Below are 9,084 nucleotides of genomic sequence, written 5' to 3'. Positions count from 1 at the left end.
ATACATACATACATACATACATACATACATACATACATACATACATACGTACATGCACACATGCATACATGTATATCGATGTTGAAATTCCAACTGATGTAGAAATTCCAATGAAGGAGCCTTGGATCTAGGTTAGAAACATCTTGAAGTAAACTTGTATGTATGTCATAATACATACATACAAGCAAATATACCCTGTTGTTGATGTTGAGATTGCAATGAAGGTTCCTTGGATCTAGGTTAGAAACCGACTATTTCTATATTTTGTTGTCAAGAAAATCTCCAAATAGAACTGAATAATGACATACATGTATAAATAGATATAGATATTGATAGGTAGTTTGATAGACATAAGTGTGTGTGTATCTGTTGAATGCACACCTTCAATAAAAATTGCTACACTTAGTATTGATTATTTAATGTACACTAAGTGGCTTTATCATGTGTGTGTGTGTGTAGGAATAGATTGATAATTAGACATATACATGTATACATATGTACACACATGCATACGGACACGTACATAGGCACGCGTGGACACATACATACGCAAACACACACACTCACATTTCACCTTACAAAACGCAGAAAATTAATCAATCTAAAAGGTACAATTATTAATTGATACAATAGTTCTGCGCTTTTTTTTCGATAGCAGATCCAGGGATCACAATTCCTCAGTGACCGAGCAACTGTAAGCTCAGTTACAAAGTGCATTAAATGTGACCAAAAAACCTGTATTTGAGCAGTACCAGTAGCGCGAATAAGTGGGTAGTTAAAATAAATACCAAATCTGAAAATTTCTTCTCTGCTAGCTGCCGGTCTTTATCGATCTCCTTGTTTTCTCCAATATTTCAATACAAAGAAGTTTAGTGAAATTAATCTCAAGACTATCAGACCTGATGATTTTCTATTTTAACAACTCAGATGAGAAGACTGGTAGAGCAAATAATCTGATATATAATTTTCCTTTTTGTAATATTCCCCAGATGTTAGCTATAGTTGATACAAATTGAGGTTTGCATTCATTTAGAACAGTAGTGGAGAATGTGTTTGGATATGTTATTCAGATCTGCTTACTTTGGTATTTATTACAACTATGATTGTCAGTTCCTGAATTGAATATACTAGAGAAAGACCTTAGTACTTGTTAAATTGGACCGTATTTCGTTCGATACTAATGCGTGGAGTACGATGAAATGAAACTACGAGCAATAAACGGTGTTGATGCGCGACAACTTGTATTAAACTGAATAACGGATACGGATGTTTCTGATTATCAGTTACGCCTAAAGATTTTGAATCAAGATCTGAAAACTTTGCAGGATAATAATGTTGTGTTGGGCACTGCTGAGGTGCAGGGTCAGTCAGAAATGAAACCGCCAAATGGAAACTTGTTTGATGATCGAGAACCTTGCAGTAAACTGGATATCGAAAACGTATAAATTTGTTCAAAAAATTGTCCGATTTCGTTCCCGCACAAGTTCCTTTCTGAATATTGCATTATTTGTTTTACAGTTTCTCAGGTTAATAGTCATTTTGGTTATCACTGGTTGTTCCTTTTTTTCTTTTTTTTGTACCTGGCCTTATGTTTGTCTTCTATTCTTTGCTAGTGATTTTACTTTACTTTTTTTTTTCTATTTATAGTTATAGTTTACCTAACTTTTCTCGTTATAAATTTTCCCTCATCCCCGCTCATGTTGATTTAGGGAAGTATTTTTAAAGCTTTCCCTTTGTCTTTACACAATCTGAATTTTGTTCTACTTTAAGGTGTATTCTCCTTTTGTGAACTTATTGTATCAGTTTTTTTATTATCTTCATCTTAGAACGTTCTTTACTTGTATATCATTTCAATTTACTTCCATCCATCGCCTCTTGTCTATGTCGTTATATTCTACTTTGAAGTCGCTATGTACTAAATTTTTCTTAGTTATAATCTGTCATCCTCATATGTGATTGAATTTAAGTCTCTTCATACTTGGTTACAGTAAAAGTGTCCAGAATGTTTGGCTTTATACTTCATCATGTATGTATACTTTCCTTAATCTATACTGCGGGTTATCTTCTTAGTTTTTTTTAATTTCAAGTGTTCAGAATGCTTGGCTATATACTTCATCATATAAATAAACTTACCTAGATCTATATTGTAGGTTATGTTCTTAGTTCTTCAATTTAGATTGTAGTCTTTGTTTTCACATGTTTAATTAGTTCTGCATTACTGGGTTTATATTGTTTATTATGGTATGTGTTTTATTTGCTCCATAAGTGGAGATATCCGCTTTCTTTTTCGTGTTTTGCCTTTCAATCCAATACTTTTTACTTCGAGGTTCTCTTTGTTCATTTCTAAATATTATTAGATTTGTAGCCGTATATATCTCCCTTGTATTCATGCTTTATTATACATGTATTTACTCCTTATGTCTAGTAAGATTATTATATGTAACGTTTCATTTTACTTTTTTGCAGTGTTTCAATTATACAACCTCGGCCCTGCTGGGGCACCGACTTGAAAGAGAGCAAATCGAATCAGTGCTTATTCTTTTAGCGTCTGGCACTTGTTCTACCAATCTCTTTTGCCGCTAAGTCACAAGGACGCAAACGAACCAAAACCGGTTGCCAAAAGGTGGTGATTACAAACACCAAAGACACACATAAACATACATGTACACACACAAACATACATACGCAAACACACACACACAAACACGCACACATACACACCCACGCACAAACATACAAACACATATACGACGGATTTCTTTCAGTTTCCACCTGCTAAATCCACTCGCGAGGTCTTGGTTGACTCAGGGCCATAAACAGAAGACACTTGCGACAAGTTGCCGCGCAGTGGAATTGAGCCCAAACTACATGGTTGGAAAAGAAGCTTCTTAATCACCCAGCCACACCTGATTGTTCATAATTTGAATTTTTCAATATGCTTGTTTGTTCTTCATCATATCATGTTGTACTAGTTCTGGCTGTACATATACTCTTTTACTCCTTTACTTGTTTCAGTCATTTTGACTGTGGCCATGCTGGAGCACCGCCTTTAGTCGAGCAAATCGACCCCGGGACTTATTCTCTGTAAGCTTAGTACTTATTCTATCGGTCACTTTTGCCGAACCGCTAAGTTACGGTGGACGCAAACACACCACCATCGGTTGTCATGTGACAAACACACACATATATATACACATATATACGACGGGCTTCTTTCAGTTTCCGTCTACCAAATCCACTCACAAGGCTTTGATCGGCCCGAGGCTATAGTAGGAGACACTTGCCCAAGGTGTCACGTAATGGATTTGAACCCAGAACCATGTGGTTTGTAAGAAAGCTACTTACCACACAGTCGCTCCTACGCCTATGATAAAACTGAAACAATACAGGGAAGATTATTTTATTTGATGTTTACTTTTTCGTGTTTTGTTACGTAATTTTAAACATTACTTTAACCTTCTTATTATTAAACATCCTCGTATTTTCAGTTGTTCTTTCTCCTTTTGATGTGAACATTTTGAAACCTGTTTACCTTTACACATTTTAGAGAAAGATGCATACGGCTTCCCATATAAGAGCAGGGACTTTACTAAATATAGTGCAATTGTTGTCAAGAGCTTCAGTTTGTAAGTTATAGCCCTCCTTATTGCTAATGTAATTGATAGCGTAAACGGAAAGTAGTTACCTCCTGAGGAAAGGAGAGATTTTAGGCGAGCCCAATTCTACCGTGAATGATTTTTCTGCTAATGTCATGGATGTGAAACTACACATTCAATTTGTGCAGTCAGCTACATGTAATAAAATCGCTTGAACAATAGTCTTTAAAGATAATCTTCTTTGATATCTAGCTTATATAGTTTATTATAAGGTTAATACGTTTTGATCTAGAAACTGGAGTAAAACAATCCAGTCATGATTCTTATCTTTCACATGACACTTGTTTTCAATGGCTGTTGTGGCTACGTTGATGCTGTCTTAGGCTTTGTATTTCTCCTGTCTCACATCTTAATTTATCTTGAAATATGCAACTCTAAACAGGTTTTAAGAGCTAAAAATGAAAATTTTTATTGAAACAACAAGCACGGAAATGACTGAAATGATGTATGAACGGAACAATTGTAATGGAAAAACAACAAAGTATATGCCCGTATAGGAAAATGTTTGTATTCCCCCCCGTCTCTAAATATAGATAGGTTGCTGGATGTTGTAGTGAAGTGCTCAGTGTATTTATCGTGATTGTAAGAAATATACGCATGTGAAAAAAAAGATGCTAATGGAAAATATGCTACAATAGAAAATTATTTATTGAAGAGAGTTATATGAATGATTGAAAAAAGTGGATTTCACTTCATCGAAGAATATAGATGGGAAGCTTAATGGAACGTGAGACTGCATAGCTGTATGCAGTAGATTTGATTGAGTGAAGAATCTATAAGAAAAAATGAAATACGTATACCTGTATAACTCATTTACTTGAAATATGTCCCCTTTGTCAGGAGACTTTCTGATGCGTTATTAAAAGAAATATATAATTTAATTGCCATAAATATATTTAAAAAACATCTGACAATGAAGTGGTTACTTAATGAAAATAAAGTACGTAACATTTATTATTGTCGAGTGGATTTCCGACATTAGTTGACGAGACGGAAGAGAAAAACATAGCATTAATGAGGACTCAATGAACGATGCATGAATTATCATATGATCAATGATGAAATACCTAATAGTAAGTAATTAGAATTTCGCCTAATTGAATAATTTCGAGGAAAACTTTGAAACCGCAATTAATCTAATTATTTTGAAAGATAACTAGAAGTATATATGTAAAAGAAAGGAGCGAATTTTCTTCCATTGTTGTTTTGAAACTTATGAGCAAATTTTGTAACAGCTGAAAGTTATCGAAATGTATGAATAATGAGGTTAAACTTTTTATCGATGAGTTAAAAGTTGGAATTAATTTACTTATATGGAAAGTTAAGCAAGAATTGAATCAAGCATGTATATGAAATAAATTCTCTATTAACTATATAGCTATTCTTGTTGATGAAATTGAAAACTATATTATGAAATAATTGAAAGTTTGCTCGTGTTTGAAATTAGGATGAAACGAAGTTTATATCGAAAGCGAGCATATAAATATATGTCTGCCTGCTTGCCTGATGTTTGTCTGTTTTTCTGTCTATCTGCCTACGTAACCGTCTATATTTCTTCGTTTCTCCCTGTCTGTATATATATATATATATATATATTATATATATAATATATATATATATTATATATATATATATATATATATATATGAATGCCTATCTATCTATCTATCTATACATACACACACAGACACACACAGACACACACAGACACAGACACACAAACACACACACACACACACACACATATATATATATATTATATATATATATATATATATATGTATATATATATATATATATATAATATATAATATATATTATATATATATATATATATAATATATATATATATATATTATATATATATATATATATATATATATATATATATATATATATACATGTATACAGTAAGTATTCGTGACAGAAGAGGCCTGGCAACCAATATTAATTACTACATCCAACCTAAATCGGATGTTGTTATATCATCTGGAAGGAAATCTGTGATAAACCTCTGGACTTCAAATCTACACTAAACAATATAAGCTCCAATATTCAATTTACAATGGAATATAGCAATGAACAGCTCCCATTTCTGGACATTTTGATTATAAAAATATCCAACAACCTAGTTGCAACCAGCATCTACAAACCAACAGACTCAAAACAGCATCTCCTTTTCAGCTCATGCCATCCCAAACACACAAAAATAAATATCCTATCCAATTTAGCAAAAAGGACCTGTACAATTGCATATGTTGCAACTACTCGGGAACTTTGCCTACAAGACTTCAAAATAACACTCATTGAACATAAATACTCACCCGATTTATAATCCACGAAATTAAACGTGCCAAAAATTTGGACACAAACATGCTAAGGACAAGAAAATAAAACACCACCCCTCACTTTAAATCACTCCCATGCATATTAGCGCACAACACCAGAAACAATGAAGCATACAACACAATTGCACAAAATCTCCCTCTGCCCACTCAAGACCCGAAAATGAACAACATTCTGAATACACATAAACTCCTCCAATGCAAAAGACTACACAAATCACGTAAGACACTCCTAAGAAATGCAAAAGTGTACTCAACACATACGATACCGATAGTTTGTGCCCTTTAGTGTTTATTGTCTACAGGAGATATTTCCTCGAGACGTTCTACCGTAGTCTAAGAGTGTGGAGTGGAGTGACATCTTTTCAGGTGGCCAGAATAACACATGCAAAGCTCAAGAGAAACTTACAAAAGAATGTTGTGATTGAGAAAGTTAATCGTAGTGACCTTTTTGTGCATGAGGATTAGACGACCACATATATATAAATATATGTGTGTGTACCCCCCCATACACACACACACACACACACACAAATACATTTCAAAAGCCTTTCTGCAAATGTTTATCTCTAAAAAAAAAACCAAATGTATAAACTAATCAAATTAAAGAATGTTGTAATGAGTGCGGTATTAAAACGACATTATAAACGAATTATATTTTCCCTTCTAATTTAGTAAATTTCTGGCGGCAATTGGCAACGATTCTCAAATGCAAAAAAAGATGATACGAAATTAGTTATTAATTCACAGTGCTTCGAAGATGGAAAGTGTTAAATTTTTATACAAGAATAAGTCAAATAAGGACATGTTTCAGTCTATCACGTCTCCTTCGCCTGACTACAATTGAGGCAAGCCTGCATATAATTTAACACGGATTTTTTTCACACAAAAATGTATTACGCAAGATTTGGGGCATATGTAATTTGTATACATAAATGTATTTATCTAAGTAAAACAACGGAATTTGGCGATTAGCTGGAATTTTCACAGTTTTGTTAAATAATGCTTTCTAACATAGGAACAAGGCCCGCAATTTGGAGGGGAGTGTTTCAGTCATTTACATCGACCCAAGTATTTTACTGGTGCATAATTGAAATATTTCAACCAGTTTGTATACATAAATATGTGTATTATCTAAGAAATTTATCGGGAGATCACCACAGACAGTACTTCAAGCATATTTGCTACCATCTATAACTAACAACCACAGGCATTCTGAGCTAAGGAGAAACATATTCAGTCTGACATGGAAATCAAGAACCAGTTTTTCACTGATTTGTGCAAAAGCTGACCAGCCTAGAATTATATTGGTTTTAGTTTTTGGCACAAGGCCAGCAATTTCGAGTTGGGAAACAGATTAGATCGACCACAATAATCGACTTTATTTTATCGACCCTGAAAGGCTGAAAGGTAGAGTCGACCTCGGGCGAATTTCAACTCCGAATGTTAAGGACGGACGAAATGCCGCTAAGCATTTCTTTCGGCGTGCTAACGATTCTGTTAGGTCACCGCCTTAGTGTAGTTAAATACTGTGCCAATGGAAACTCCTTAATAATGTTGGATGATTTTTGTTGCATTCCTTCGGCAACAAAATCATTTGTGTATACTGGATATAATGGAACCTTTAATCATTGGTGCTTCCTTTTGATTTAAAATTTTGTGCTGTTGACATGCGAGACATTCACAGCTGTAAAGCAATTGGTATTCTCATTTGAGACGCTAAAACATGTCAGTGATTATAGTAAAGTTATTACAGTCCAAATGCATTTAGTAGAGACTGTGCTGGAGTAGACATATGTCGTGTATGTGTGTATGCGTGTGTGTGTTTGTGAGTACGTGTTCGTTGCTCTTCATTATATACATGTGTGTATATATATATCATTATATTTAAATATGTATACACACATCTATCAATATATCAATATATATATATATATATATATATATATAGTAACAAAAAAGAGGAATTTAGATTATCCTCACGTTGTGAGTTGTAATGTATATAAGAAATTAAAAAAGGAAAATACGCACACTTACATAGTTTTAATATAATTTTTAATATATCGACCGGTTTCGCTGTCGCTATTCATGATATTATGTTTTACTTAATTGAATATATATCTTTTCTTAAGAAGAAATTTGGTCCATGTTGTGTGTGATGAAATTCACGAGTGAATGACTTCACAAGTAGATAAATAAAGGGAGGTAATTGGTTGTCGTTATTATTGTTATTGTTGTGGATAAGGTAGAGAACAGTTCAGCTTTCGGTAATAGGTGGGGATTATATATGTGTACAGACAGAGACAAGTTTCAAAATCTTGTTTAGTAGGGGATTTATGTACAGTGATGTAATCGTGAACTGAAATATGTAAAAAGATAAGAAGTTGGTTATGCGTGCATATTAAGACGTGTTTTGTATTTTTCAACGAAAAACATTTCTTTATTTAAACGTTCATTTTTGCACTGGTAGTAAGGGAAGATTGTGAAATTTGGTTTGATGTTGCAAGCACATTTTTCTAACTGTTCACTGAGAGGAATTTGTCTGTATTGCGGCGAACGAATTTGCTCTTTAGGTAGAGTGGTTCTCTTTCTCAAGGCCATACTCGTTTGTCCAATATAGTGGTGTCCGCAACCCTAGCAGGTTATTACATAAATTAGGTTCTCAGAGGCACAGGGGAAACTAGTTTTAATATATATATATATATATATATATATATATATATATATATATATACATACATACATACGCATATATAGAGGGAAAGTTGGTGGTACTTATTTGATCAGTTACGAAAGAATGAAAAGCAAAGTCGTCTAATGCGAAATGTGAACTCCGAACGGAAAGCATCTTCTCTGACATGGTAACGATTCTGCCAGCTCACCGCGTTGTTGATATTAAGAGAACTAACAATGTGTGTGTGTTTGTGTACGTGCATGTGTATATGTGTATGTGTTCAAATATATATTCGTATTCAGCATCATTACACCTCATCAATTTCTAAATGTAATGGTCAAATCGAGACCTGCTATCGAGTTTTGTGTTTTTAGTCTCAACGTGAAGCTTCTTTTAGACAAAATATTGC

General features: G+C 33.6%; 1 long non-coding RNA gene across 1 annotated transcript in view; it reads left to right on the top strand.

The window, feature by feature from the left end:
* Positions 1-2,176: 2,176 nt before the first annotated feature.
* The window catches only part of LOC118764433, a 7,869-nt gene continuing 961 nt past the window's right edge, over positions 2,177-9,084 (top strand). Inside the window, exons 1-2 of the long non-coding RNA XR_005000245.1 lie at positions 2,177-2,188; positions 4,944-4,949. This is a non-coding gene — a long non-coding RNA (uncharacterized LOC118764433). The remainder of the gene's footprint in view (positions 2,189-4,943; positions 4,950-9,084) is intronic.

Source organism: Octopus sinensis, linkage group LG8 (genome assembly GCF_006345805.1).
Source record: "Octopus sinensis linkage group LG8, ASM634580v1, whole genome shotgun sequence".
NCBI classification, from domain to species: Eukaryota; Metazoa; Mollusca; class Cephalopoda; order Octopoda; family Octopodidae; genus Octopus; species Octopus sinensis.
This window is presented reverse-complemented; position numbering and strand designations above follow the sequence as displayed.